Source organism: Phodopus roborovskii, unplaced genomic scaffold (genome assembly GCF_943737965.1).
Source record: "Phodopus roborovskii unplaced genomic scaffold, PHOROB, whole genome shotgun sequence".
Classification (NCBI taxonomy): domain Eukaryota; kingdom Metazoa; phylum Chordata; class Mammalia; order Rodentia; family Cricetidae; genus Phodopus; species Phodopus roborovskii.
The window spans coordinates 53,198,132-53,212,656 of record NW_026126407.1 but is presented as its reverse complement, the minus strand read 5'-3'; the positions used below and the strand labels follow the sequence as shown (position 1 = coordinate 53,212,656).

The 14,525-nt window shown below is 41.7% G+C and overlaps 1 protein-coding gene across 13 annotated transcripts in view; it reads right to left on the bottom strand.

Annotated features, from left to right (window-relative positions):
• Rbfox1 (RNA binding fox-1 homolog 1) overlaps positions 1–14,525 on the bottom strand; it is a 1,049,790-nt gene that overhangs the window by 602,755 nt on the left and 432,510 nt on the right. The gene's annotated exons all lie outside the window — the stretch shown is intronic.

The window sequence follows — 14,525 nt, the reverse complement described above, 5'->3', positions numbered from 1 at the left end:
GTCCTCCCTGAGTCATTGACAGTCCAGTCCTGCTAGTTAGCTTTTGGGATTAAGCTCTGTGCTTCCTGAATTGTGGTATGTTAAATTCACATATAGTGATCTAGGTAAAAAAAAAAAAAAGCCTGGAGACTATAGACATTATAAGGACAGTTTGGAGCACCTGATGTCTGACTACCCGGGTTTAGAGCCACAGCTGAGTCTCTTGCTGGACACTAAGCAGCTGGTATGTACTTCTAGGACCAGATCAGAAAAATCAGGAAGGGAGTATGAATGATGGTATATCACAGAGTTTTTACTAGGTATATATGAGTTAATGTCTCAAAAGCTCTTTAATCAGTTCCTGGCCCTAAGCCATTATTATATAATGCTTGCTAAATAAAATAAATGCAATTAATGGATCCAGAGACTTGATTTGTCTCTCTAGCCAATTGTTTATTAACTGAGCAAGTGTGTGTGGTGCATGGTGTTCCTGATAGTATGGTAAGATGCAATTTCCAATTCAGGAAGCATTCACTCTCATAGCCAAGCAGGGAGCTTGTTCTTGGGACTGTGAAGTCAGCAGAGTTTGGAAAACAGGAGTTTGTGAAATGGAAACAGCATCCTACCCCAACCCTAGACACCCTCAGGATAGCCCCTATGAGGAGAAAATGGAACAACCCAGAGGTTGTGGTTGCTCACCCACACATGGGCTCAGCTCCTTCAGACAGATTCACTCCAGACACCTAGTATAATAATACCAGCATCAGAGGAAGTCCAGTAGCCATGGCCCTCAGAGCCTTCCCAGGGTACCCCCACACACCCTTATCACTGGGAAAAAGCATCCTCCTGTACAATCAGGAGACACCACAAGGTTCACTAAGGTATAAAACAACAGAGGCCAAGCATGAGTTTTCTCTAACTCTGGGCACAGCTGAACTGTGCTTGCTGGCAGTCGGAATGTAAGGTTTGTGTTTTGGGAAGAAGGAAAAGTTGGTGCTGCCCTCAGTAGCTGAGGGATGCAGTGATAGCATGTCTGTTTGATGGGTAAACCTGGTGCTGCCAAGGGACTGGAGCCTCTCTTTCTCCATTTCTGCATAGAAAGACCACAGCTGCAGGGATAGGGAATAAGAGAAACCAGACATACTGTGGCAAAAGGTGCCAAATTGTGTACAGAAGTGGGCAAGTTATGGGAGCAGAGGGAGGAAAGGCTGGACTTCTGATTTTGAAATGTAAGCATCACCCTACACTGTTCTTTCTCCGTTGAGTGGCACGATTTCAAGAAGTCACTTAAATCTCTTTGTGAAACAACATTGTAAAACAAGGGCACGCAAGTTAATCTACTAGTCAAACATGTTAAGACAGCCTATTAATAGTGACTATACAACAGAGCTATGAAGGGGCAGAAGCAATCCTAGGCTGGGGAGTGACCTGAGTGTCCTGTGCTCCTAACTCCTGAGATGTAGCAAGGGCTTCCTGCAGCTTCTTCTGCCATGAATTCTGGCCACACCCTGTAAATAGCAGTCCTGCCCCTAGACTGTATACAGGTGTTGTGTGGGGTTCTCCTGTTTCCTCTTCTCTCTTGGCACTACACCCAGAATGGGACACAAAGCCCAGCTGACTCAGAGGCTGGAGCTCGCACCCGAGCCCCTTAATCTGGCTCTTTTTCCCTCCTAGAAGAAAGTTCCACATTATGTCCACGTATTGCAAAGACGCTTGACGAATCCCGAGCCCTTCAACCCCATTTCCCCATTTTTTTTTTTTTTTTTTTTTTTAAGCTGGCACTTTTCTGAGGCAGTTTGTGAATCCCAGGGCTGCAGTAGGACGTGGAAGCTGCCGTTTGAATCCCTGCATCGCCATCTGCTGGTCAATTCCACTTAGTACCGGTGATCCTTAGTCACCTGTGCTTGACCCCAACTACAAAGTCCAGAGGTTTAGATCATCTGCTCAGGAGGACAAGCATTCTGCAGACCAGCTCCCCACCCTTCAAGCCGGCACCACTTATGCTCACAATCTACGACCACGTGCCATTTCTTCTCAACTGCGAGTTAGGGAAAGGGAACACTGTGAGTCACACTCCTTGGGATGGGTCTGTCTTCATCTCTGCTTCTCCATGTGACCCCCACTTGTTCTGCACCTTCCCCCAAGTTGGCCTATTTCCTTGTCTACAAATGAAGAAGCAGAAGAGGTGATTTCTAAGTGCATTTTCAATTCTGGCTTTCCATGAACTGGAAGACCCCCTCTCTCGCAGGAGCCCATGCAAATGCCAGTCTGCCTGGAGACCAGTGTGAACTGCAAGAAACAGTCATGATATTTCCCTAGAACAGGCCTCATAGAAAGGCCATCAAAGAGTGCTATGGGGTTAGTGACTGGGAAAGTCTACTAATATTCACGTGGCGGGGATGAGCAACCAAGCTGTAAGTTCTGTGCACAGCAGACACAGAAGCAGCAGAGTATCCACCCAATGTCAACCAATCCCCTGCATACCAGCATGTGCCAGATGAGCAAGAATCTCCCAACATCTGCAGGAAGTTTTGCAGGAGGGCCTATAATTACTGCCTATTATTAAAAAGTGAGTGAGAGAGAAGCTACGGATTATAAATTCATGGTAGATTATGTTTTAATGTTCCCAAACAGAATAATAATTGCTAAAACTGCTTTGGGTATCAAGCTTCATTGCACTGAACTGCACTCCAAGAATTACTATTATTATTATTTTAAAATCACTTATGGTACTAGGATGGCATGGTGTTACTATGGTAGCCTCTGTCAAACCACTGTGTCCCACATGCATTGATGACCAGGGCAGGACATGAGTGCCAACACTGTAAATTAAGGTACGATTTGGAAGTGCTTCATTAATATTTATTAAATGATGATTAGATGCTCTTGCAATCTTTAATAAGATATTATAAAGCATGTCATTAAAATGCATTAACAGCCCATTCTTAGTGAGCCACTCCATAGCCTGCTGTTAGGAGATGCTCAGTTTTATGATTTTCTTCTATACCTTTCCTAACATATGATCATGAAGATAGAGAAATATAAGTGGCTATCTGATCACAATGCTCCCCCAGTAGGGTGGTAAATAGTTCCCTGTATAGAAGTCAGACTCAAGGCTCTTCCACACTTGCAATTTGGTTTCCAGAATCTCCAACTTTGATCCTGCTGAAGGATCTGCAGGGTGAATATGATAAAAATGCACTGTGTGAAATTCTCAAAGAGTGAGCAAAATAGTATTTAGAATAAAGAACAACCATTTCTCCACTAACTTCTATATAGTTTTTCACTTCCAGTAAAAACTATATAGTGGAAGTTGGTTTTCTTCCATCCACTATATAGGTCCCAGGACCTATTATGCTGAACCATTATGCTTGGTAACAAGCATCTTTACCTCTGAGCGATCTCCTCATCCCAAAGGAGCATTAAGCATACAACCAAGGCTTTCTTGTCTCACTTTATCTATTTCTCTGTGTTTTTCCCCTGCTTTCTTTTGCTAGATATGAGAGTCAGAATGTTCCAGGTATAATCTCACTCCCCAAAATATAACTTTTTTTTAAATAGGAGCTTCACAGGAGTAATAACAAGCAAGAATTGATCATTGCACCATGGAAGATCTGGGCTACAAAGAAATGGAAGCCCATTTCAATCTGACCTCCCTGGGCCGAGGAAAGGAGAGGTGGTGGGAAGAAATGGGGAGAAAAAAGATGATGATAGAAACACTAGGGTTTGAACCCATCAGTAGCACCTCTAGGAAAATGGCCTTGGACAATTTATCTCATCTCTCTACGTTCTTTTGGCTCATCTTCTGTAGAGCAGACAAGATTGTCATCCTTGGGGAACTAGAAACTGCCAAAGGAAAAGCTCCTGATGAATGACTGGAACACAGCAAATAAAGTGCCTCTGTTATTTTATCTCTTTATTATATCATTTATAGGCATTGAGGTAAATATAATGTTTGGCTCTTAATTCCATCTGTTCAAACAATCATAAGACCATTGCCTTCCAGTAGAAAGTATCAGATTAAGCCACAGGGTTGTATAAGGTTTCAGCTCCTACAAAGATCACATCTGACATCCTGACACCTGTCTGCACTGCCCTCAGTCTGCTTGAGTCTTCACAGGGTAATCCATGGATATTCTAAGAGACTCAGCTTGTCTAAAGTTTAGTCACTTGCTGGAGTTACTGAAGACTGGGGACAAGTCAGCTTGGAGCTACTGTTGTCCTTTGACTCCCTGTTGAATATGGGTAGAGTCCAGTACTCTCTTCCCACCTCTTTCATGTGGCTTCAACAGCAGAAGAAGAACCTCAGATCCCAGTGGCCTCCAGCATCTCTGAAACAAGGAGTCTCCCTCCTGAATTCTCTACAACCACACAGAGGTGTTCTGCTTATGTCATAGAGGCTGCCCTCCATGCTTCTGCATGACAGAGCCAGCCCATGGGCAACACATATCCAAGCTTGTGTTCTTTCAAAGGCTCTGGGTTGAAATCCTCCCTTTGCCTCCTGGTAGCTATGAGGCGTAGACTAGGATAACTTCTTCCAAACCCCATGCTGTTCTCACTTAAAAGAAATATGGGTAAGAGATAGTATCTTGATGTTATAATGATAGTAAGGGTCTTAGTCATTGTTCTATTGCTATGAAGATATACCATGGCCAAACTAATTCATAAAAGAAAGCCTCTAGCAGAGGGATTGCTTCAACTTTCAGAGGTTTAGTTCATTATTATCATGGCAGACACATGGCACTGGAGCAGTAGCCCAGAGCTAAATCCTGATTTGCAAGCAGAGAGAAATCCTAAACCTGGCATGGGATTTTGAAACCCCAAAGCCCATCTCTAGTGACATGCTTCCTCCAACAAGGGTACATTCCCAAATTATTTTAATCTATCAAAGAATTCCATTCCCTGATGACTAAGCATTCAAATGTATGAGCTTATGGAAGCCATTCTTATTCAAGTGAACCACAGCATATACTTTAAATTAACAATTTCACAACCTCCATAAATCATGTTACAAATTCACATATACCATCCCATTATTTTATCACATTGGAAGCTGAGTTATACGTAAGTACCTGAAACTTTTAAGTTAGCTTTTAATGAGCTGTTAATATGTTAATTATTTTTATCAATCCTATACTATTTGGTCAAGGCCATCTATTTGTGTCAGAAACCAGTGTTGATCACATGTCTCCAACCACAGGAGAACAAACTAACAGGTGCATCTGGATATCTGATACTATAGAAGGTAGTCAACCTTTTCTTTGGTTTGACTTTGGAATCAGTATGCTTTAAATCAAGAAGGGAGGATGAACATATTCAAGGAGTAGGGATGAGTACTGGAAAAATGAGAGCACCTGAGTATTAGCATTTATTCAATTTTTAGAGCAGCATATCTCTGCTGCCAAATGGTGGGTGGCATCCAAAACATAGATGGGCTCTTGGGGACCCAAGTACTCAGAGCAGTAGACTGGCAAGGTATACTAGGATTGTCTTAGCCAATGACACCGGAACATATACATTGAGGCCAAAGCAAGATAACCCAGGTAGTCTTTAAGAGCTATAAAACTAGGGCTGGAGGGATAGCTCAGCTGTTAAAGGCTAGGCTCAAAACCAAAACTATGAGTTTTGTAACAAAAGCAATTCATGTTGGGAAAGAAGAGAAATTTCAGTGGAAACTATGTGAGGTGAAAACAGTCCCTCTCCCCACCATCCTTGCATTTATTCACTTATTCAGCATTCATGAAGTCCTCAGTGAGGTTCACACTGCCAATTAGTAATGGTGAAAGTGGGCTTGCAGTTCTGAGCAAGAAAATGGTCCCTATCCTCTTCCATGTCCTTTTGAAATGGGATATGGGTAGAGTCCCATTTCATTCATTTAGATTTCTGTTTGCTTACTCTTCATCTTGACCACCTTATCTTTCATGTGACTGTATAAAACAGAATTGTCCAAGGTTTTCTTTTACTTTATTTCTTTTTTGTATGCTTCTTATTTTGAAACAATTTTAGAAGTATAGAATAGAGGACAAGGTAGCACAGGATGTCCCCTTTGTCCCACCATTGCCCTGAAAGTGGATTATTTGTGGGAAATAATCTCCTGTATAGATGAAGCTACTGCAACAAGATGTAGAAGGCCCATCTACCTGGCTTAGAAGTTGCCCTGGGGGCTTCTGGGAAGAAGAAACTTTTTTTTGTCTTAGAAGACTAGGGTGGAGGAAAGGGGGGGCTGTTCAGGGTGAGAGAACAAGATGTTGAAGGTGGGACATGAGAAAGAACACAGCACACCTCCAGGAGATGAGTGAACATCAGTGGGCCACTAAAGCTTGGCCTGGAAGGTTACATGGAAGGTGGCAGCTGGAAAGACTTAACATGTAGGCTCAGGAGTAATGACAAGTTGGGGCTATGCTGAGTGGCAACAGTGTTTGAGTCTGGATATCACTCCCTTACTATATAGGTAGCACATCACACCACCACAACACACAGTTTGTTTTCAGCCAGTCATACCTTCCATGGTAATGAGTTAACCTTTGGCTCTTGTCATGTCATCCTGACTATAATCAAATGGCCTGCTCAACAGAGACCACAGAGGACCATGAGCTCAGGGGAAACATATTACTTTGCTTTACTTGTGGTTGGGGATGATGAAACACGAACCACAATACTCAACAAACCCATGTGGAGTTTATTGGAGGGACAGGTGTTGGCTAACCAGGAACAGAGATAGAAGAGGGGAAGGGGTGGGGGATGAAGGGAAGTAGGGAGAAATAGGAAGGAGAAGGAGTGAACAGGCAAAGATGCTCACTTATAAGGGGAAGCTTGCACATGCGTACAGAGTTCTTATGTGGCCACATAACACATGACATAGACATGGCGGAGGCACACAACACCAGGCTCTTTGAGCTGTCTAAGTATCTGTCTGAATGTCAGTGTGCAGACCCTGTCAATTGTCAGAGGACAGGGTCAACATAATACCAGGGTACCAACACAACACACAAGGGTTATTTTGAGAATCTAACAAGATCTTCTAAACCTCTCAGGACAAAGAGATGATAGCAGGAGTCTGAGTTCCTCTCCTAAACCTTCATTGCTCCCTTCCTTTCCCCTCACACTTGTCCCAGTACACTCTTTGCCTCTCTATGCTAGCTCTCTTGTTATCTTTATCTCTTTCCCTCCCTCACACCATTCCTTATACTACTTTCCCCTACATCTGCCCATCTCCAGATGCCTCCTGTTTTCATACAGTCCAGAAAACACAGCTGTAAGCTCCTACTACAAAGAAAACCATTTTATTCAAGAACTCTGATCTACTTTCATCCCAAACACCAACATTTCCCAGCATACCTGGCTTTCTTTAGGTATTTCCTCAAGCAGCCAATATAATAACTCAATGAGGTATTTGCAACAAGTTTTATTATATTCTAGGTTTTTTTGGTCAGTATTAAAAGAAAAACTATAAGAAGAAAGAAGAGCTTGAGTGATGGCTCAGTGATTATGTGTGCTTGCTGCTTTAGCAGAGGACCAATGCAACATCTATATCATGCAGCTCACAACTACCAGAAACCCCAGCTCCAGGGAATCCAGTGTCCTTTTCTGGTCTCTACAGCACTGCATTCACTTGCACATACATACACACACACACACACACACACACACACACACCTGTAAAAAAGAAAAGTAGACAGGAAAACTAGGGATGTTGTAACAATCCTTTTAGACAGAATGGTACCAGGCAGATGGAGGAATAACAGGATATTCTACAATGAAAGAATGAGGGTTTTTTCTCGAGGTGAACATCCTGGTCCCTTGCCAGTTTGCACACACCTGTAAAGGCCTGCCAAGAAAGAGGCAAGCCTTCCCAGCCCTAATGATGGTGGTTGTTAGCTCATAAACATCCACACCTCCAATGTGGGACAATGTAGGACAGCACAATTGATCACATGCTCACATCCATGGTGAATCATGGGAATGAGCTGAAGCAAGCTTTCCAACTCAGGCTTCCTATAGAAAATAAAGATTCTACTTGGAATGTTAGGAAGCCCAGGAATAGGGAATCAGGAAGAAATAAAAGCCATTTAGAGAGGCCTTCCCTCTTCTTTGTCTTTTCTAAAATATGAATACCAGGGCCCTGCATATACTAGGCAAGAGCTCTAACACACAGTTTCAGCCAAATCCTCAGCCTTCCTTGTCATTTATATTTGAGACAGAGTCTCATGAAATTATCCTGAGTGTCCTTGAACTCCTTCTGATGCTATGACTGGCCTTGCATGTGCAATCTTCCTACTTCATCTTTCTGAGAATCTACAACTAACACTCTGTGTTACCGGGCCCAGATTTGCCCTCTTATGAGTTAGTCTTAGGAAGAAACAAAAACAAACAAACAAACAGATCATCAAAACATGCTGGAGAAAATCCAGGAAGGGTTGGAGACTAATTTCCAGGTGGGATTTATTTCACAAGACCTAGGTATTCCAATAAATAAGCCAGCTTCAGCCCCATGCAGGAAGGCTCTAAGAATGTGTGCAGGACCTGCTTTTAAATGTAAGGAAAGGCCTCCAGCATGGCTCTCTCTACCATCTCCTCCCCTGCATGTAGACTGCACCTGGAGGGGAAGGGTGCACATCTCATTCCTATCTCACAGGCAGCTGGCAAGCATCCAGTCTCACTTAATTTGTTTCATTCTCTCCTTGCCAAGTCACCAAGAGTCCGGTTCAAAATAAATAAACACTAGGGGCATTTCAAAAAACCAAAAGCATATGAAATTGGTTGGGAAAAGTGGTAGGGAAAACAGGAGAGGGATTGGAAGGGAGAGAACTAAAAGGGTGGATTTTATCCTATATGTGTATGAAATTAACAGACAATGGAAAGTAAATAAAGAAAGGAAAAGGTACAAGGAAAAGATGATGTTCCTTTCCCAGGGGGCTGTAATTCCTTGGTATTTGTTTAGAAGTAAGCCTGTCACAGGGCCGTGAAAAGGTGAAGGGCAAAGCTATTGAGCATCTAGAGAAGGAAAAGCTTCCCTGCCAAGGTCAAGAATATATCAGCCATGGAACAGAGCAACGCTCATTTCCACCCGAGGCCACAGTGTACCTTGACCCAAGTCTCATGAAAACAACAATTTGCAGTCCTCTATAAAACACTTCTTTCTCTTCCTGTTTCATTGCTTCTCCAAACCCAGACTCCTGACTTAGCACTCCGGCTGTATTTTACAAGCATGTGTACCCATGTGAGTGTGTGCCTTGCATTCTAAGGTTTGCAGCCTGAGATTTATCACATTCTCTGATGGCGTTTTATCGTTATTAGAGGGCTATAAATTTCAGCTCCGTTAGCATCACATTTAAATATGTACCCTCCAAGATAGAAAGGTGCTGGCTCTATAGTCCACTATAAATCCCCATTATTCGCCAGCACTCCGTACTCGGGCCTTGGTAGAGCCTAGCCCAAGCTGCTCATTTTGTTTAGATAGTCCCTCTTCCCAGAAGGGAAACTTGGCGGGCAATTGATGCAGATACGATTTGCTGCCCAAGACTCCTGTTCAGACCTTGGCAGCTGTTTTTCTTTTTTCTTTAGAGAGAACAGGGTTGCCACCATCTGTCTTCTGAAAAATGAGTTGTGCTCACAGTCACATGGAACAGCAGGGGGTATGGGACATGACACAACACTGACACAGGAAACAGAAGGATGGTGCCAATGTCAAATCGAAGTAGGGTCAAGTCTACTAGGAAAGGACATTATAGATGGAGTATTTACCACCCAAGGAAAACAGTACAGGGAGCACAAACCCAGTCTCAAATCTTCTAAAGCCAGGGACAGCTAGTAACAGTGAATAATCTGACTCACTAGATGTGTAATCCATTGAAATCACTGTTTACTGAATCTTAGAGCTCTCCAAGGCGGTAGATACTTAGACCTGAGCATCATGGGGGAACACATGCTTCAAGCCCAGCATGTCTACTTTCTTATTTCTTCCTACCACTTGACCTCCTTGTCTTTTACTAAATCAAGAGAGCCTATACAGAGAGAAGGAGTCCAGAAGAGCACTTACCATCAGGCACCAAGGTATGCTTAATCGATTCTAGCAATACCTGTTATCAAAGAATGTAACTGACCTCACATTACCAATGTAAAGCATGAGTCCACTTTCAAATGCATTTTACACATTTTAAGTCTAGAGTTCATTTTGTTTCAGAATCTTATATTCACTTTCTAGAACTCATCTACATAGACATCTCCATATCCTCACACCACATGAACCCCAATTATCAATGTCTTATTATAGTATAAGGTCACTGCTTACATGTACCATATGCTGACAATGGCTCATGAGAGTGAGCCAAATTTTTCTCTGCAGCATACTCAGGGATCCAGATTTTTGGAGACTGGACTATCTCAACAAAATAATTCTGGGGACATGATAAGGATGACACTAAGTGTATATCATTCTCTCATGCTTCAGAGTCTCTCTCAGAAGTGACATCCATCACCACTCCCATAATCCACTGGCTAGAACTCAGGTCTACTCTATTAGACCCTACCATGCACCCAGAACCACGACTCCAGAATTCTATAGGTTGCCATTGTTGAGCTGACAGCTTGTTGCTTGGGGACAGCTACATGTTGACTACAGATCAAGATATCCTGTTCCCAAAAGACCCACAGAATGTCACAGCCAACAATGACTGAGCAGTTCATGGCTACTCTCCCTATACACAGTCTTCTTCATTTTCAAAAATCCCCTTTAAAAGTTCAAGCTAAGTGTTTCATGACATTGCTCATCCTTAAAGAACCTCTGGTTGGCATAGCTCTGGTGATGTTTCATCTTTTACTCCCTAATCTAAGTTACAACATCTCCGTCTCCCTCTCCTTCTGCTGTTCAATAAGTTTCTGTTGCTTTTGCAGCTACCCATTGTCTGTATGTTTCATTCATCAGACTGGAGAGATAAGAACCTGTTACTGGCTTCCAGAATTGGGATCTCTGGTGACCCATTGATTTTCTGGCACCTTTGCATCAATGCCCAACTTTTCTGAGTCTACTTATCAAACTCTGTCTCAGTCAGGGAAATCACCTGAACCTTAGAACTGTGACAGAAGACAAGAACTTGTGCCCCTCATGACCATAGGAAAATAAGCCCTGATGTTTTCTATTTCACCAATTACTGGGAAGATGAGGCATAAATTAGATATTTCCCATTCATACAGATTTTATGTTTTCTCTGAACTATGGTGTTTTCTTCTCTAGACATGATTGAAGCCAAGGAAATTTGGTAACATATAATTCCTCCCAATAGAATTGTACTTCTGTCTTCTTAAATAAAGTGAAAGTATAAATGTTAGTAACTGGAGATTGAATAGAAGAGAAAGGAATTCCATACAAAAAAAATTTTCATTTGTCATGTTCACAAATCATCAAAGAAAGTTTCAAATAGGAATGTTCTTTCTTTTTTAAAAAACAGTATACCTAATAAGAGGAGATGAATCACAAATTAGAGGCTCTTCAGTTAGCCAGAAATTCAGAATAATGTAAACAACCTTTTTAACTAAAGTGTCCAGACAAATAAGCTTATGTTTGATATAGAAAAATTATATGTCTGAAAATTCTTCATCAAAACTACCTCCCATTAAGGCCTCCCATGTCAAGAGATTGGAATCATGCAAGTTCCCAACAGAATTCAGTTCTCTTTGCTTATTACAGATCTATGAAGTAGTTCTGATGCCAAGGTGGGGCTGGAAAACCACTTACCATCTCCATTGCACAGTGGCTCTAAAATTATTCCAGCTATGGTAGAAGATCCTGTCTTTCAGTCCCAGATCTTTACTGCATACACAGTGCTTGTAGCCTCATCTATAATCACACAGTGTGTATAGCATCATCTCATCTGTATAAGGAGTTCTTGATATAAAATACCAGATCATTAGTTCATGCACAGTCCTTGTACCTATGTACAAGGTACAGACAATATTCTATCATAATGATAGGATATTGTCATTAAAAAAAACCACCCACTTAATATGAGTGAGGAGAGAAAGAAACATCACTCACACTTGAGTCTATTATTGACTATAAGTTCTGTGTAGTTTGTTGAAGACATAAAAAATGGTAAACAAGATTTGTATTTCTATGAAGTATGGAACCTAGAGAGCACTATATCCCATAGTGTGGTACCCAGTCTGCCCCAACACAAAGCTTGTATCTCTAAAGATGAAAAAACATATATACTCTTTAATATTTCCAAGGACTGGTCCAATAGAAACTTCACTTTGTATATTATTCTATATAGGTCCTTGTTCCTCAGCCAACTTCATGGTCCTAGTGAGTTCTTCTCTCCATATATAGCCTCCATAATTTGGTTCCTGCATCCACAAAACTGCATGCCTCTCCCAAGGCTTTTACTATACTGACCTGAGTATTTTACTTGCTTGGTTTCCAGTTTCCTGATACCTCTTTTTATTTTGGAGAGAGCCCCCATGTAAGAAATATAAAGGATTAGGCTAGGATCATCCTTTTACTCTCAGATCAGAAGCTATGTTAGAAAAAGATCACACTGAGGTTTCTTGACCTCAACACTGCCAACATTATGGGCCAGTAAATCCCTTGCCTTTGGTGCTACCCTTTGCCCTGGGAATGATGAGTGTTACCCCTTGACTACCATCCAGTGCTATTTTCATCTTTCTTCCAGCTGTATCAGGCAATTTTGCATGGCTTCTAGAAAAACAAGTGGGCAAATTTACTTCCTGCAGAAACAGCATGGCTCTTATTTGCTGTGTATATATATGATAAGCAACAAGTTCTCAACAACCTTAACTGGCTTAATTTTCTTAGAAGCCCTGTGTGAATTAGAAGTAATTTTATCTTATTTTTTGATAAAAGAACTGAAGCTTCCATAAAGAAGTGACTTGTTCTCAGTCATAAAAACAATGGGTATCAGGTCTGGGTGCCCAAAGCCTACAACCTACTCTGTATTCTGCACATTTCACAATGTCAAATCTCTTACTTTCAGGTAATCTAGGTGTAAATGTGAAAACTGAATTAGAAATTACCTGTAAAGCATAGTTGGTGTCTCTAGTCCCTGGGAAGTTATACATTCTCATGCACTATCTCCTGAAGACTTTGAATATCTACTTATAGCAGCCTATCAGTTGCTATGGACTGAAGAGTACACCCCGTTTCCCAAATTGTGTCAATTATCTAAACTCCAAGGTCCAACTGGAAGCAATTCAAAAGAGTACTTTAAGGTAGACAGTTATTTTCATGAGAAGAGGAAGGAGAGATTTCTCACTCTCCCTTGGTGTATATGTGCACAAAAACCACACACACCAAATAAAGACCATCTGATGACTCCCCAAGAAGTAATCCAACTCTGGGCCATCAACAAAGAAACAATCTGGAAAGCCCAGATTTTCAAGCCTCTTGATTTGTGAGGAAATAGATGTTGTCTCTTTAAGTCACATATTTAAGTATTTTGTTTTTATAGATCAAGAAGACATCATTTTATTTAGATTGGTAAGTGCTGAGTGCCTCCCTCTGCCTACAAGGTACAGGTTTCTAAGGATCACAAAGTCATAGTGCTGGGGTTGTCACTGTTCTCCTGATCTGAGATCACATGGGTGGGTGCCCAGAAATCAATGTTCTCATCTCCTTACAGATGGACTATCTTCTCCAATAGGCAGATGGGACTGCTCAAATCAGAAGAGTGAAGGTCATTTGTCTTTTGACATGCCCACGTGTGGCCCCAGATATTATGGGGGACAGAGAAGAATCTATGAAAGTGAAAGGGAGAGGGTTTAACAGATCTCACTGTCAACCCCTTGTCCACTAATATTGATGTGACCTCATCCACAACTACTAAGATTGTGACACTTAGGACACACAGTTTTGGAAGAGTAAAACAAGGAAATGGAGAAGTATTAATAAAGAATGTTTATCTTATGTTCTTCCCCAAACTGTATGTATTGAAAGTTTAGACTCTAGTACAATGGGTTTGAGATGGAGAACCCTTTAATAACTGTGTAAAGTGGAGGGTGGATGGACCCTTGAGGACACTGCCATCAGAAGGGATTAACATAGTCACTACAGGGCTCCAGTAAACTCCCAGGATCTATCCCCACAAAGAGTGATAGTGATGCCAAATTCCCTCTTAGGACTAATATCTTCCCTTCCGACACTGGCCCCCACCATGTTGTCACTACAATACTGTGAAGGAGCCAGAAGGCTCTCACCCATGAGATAATGTGAATCTAAATTTTATCCTCTAAAGCTTCAAGCCTACCACCAAGTTTCCTTTCTTTATAAAATTCCCAGTTGTGGGAGTTTTGTTACAACAACATAGAACAGAGAAAAAGCGATCTAGATTTTGGCCTGGATGAATTCTTAGTCTGCTTTTAATTGGCAAGTTCAAATGACTAGAACCTGCGTTCTGGAGTTCTGAGTGAATGGGTGGTTTGAGCTAGAATCCCTGACTCAGATCATCTGGCCCAGATCTACATCACCTCTGGGGCAATTTAAAGAAAGATATGACCAAAGATGAATGAAATGGAGCCAACTTAACCTGTTT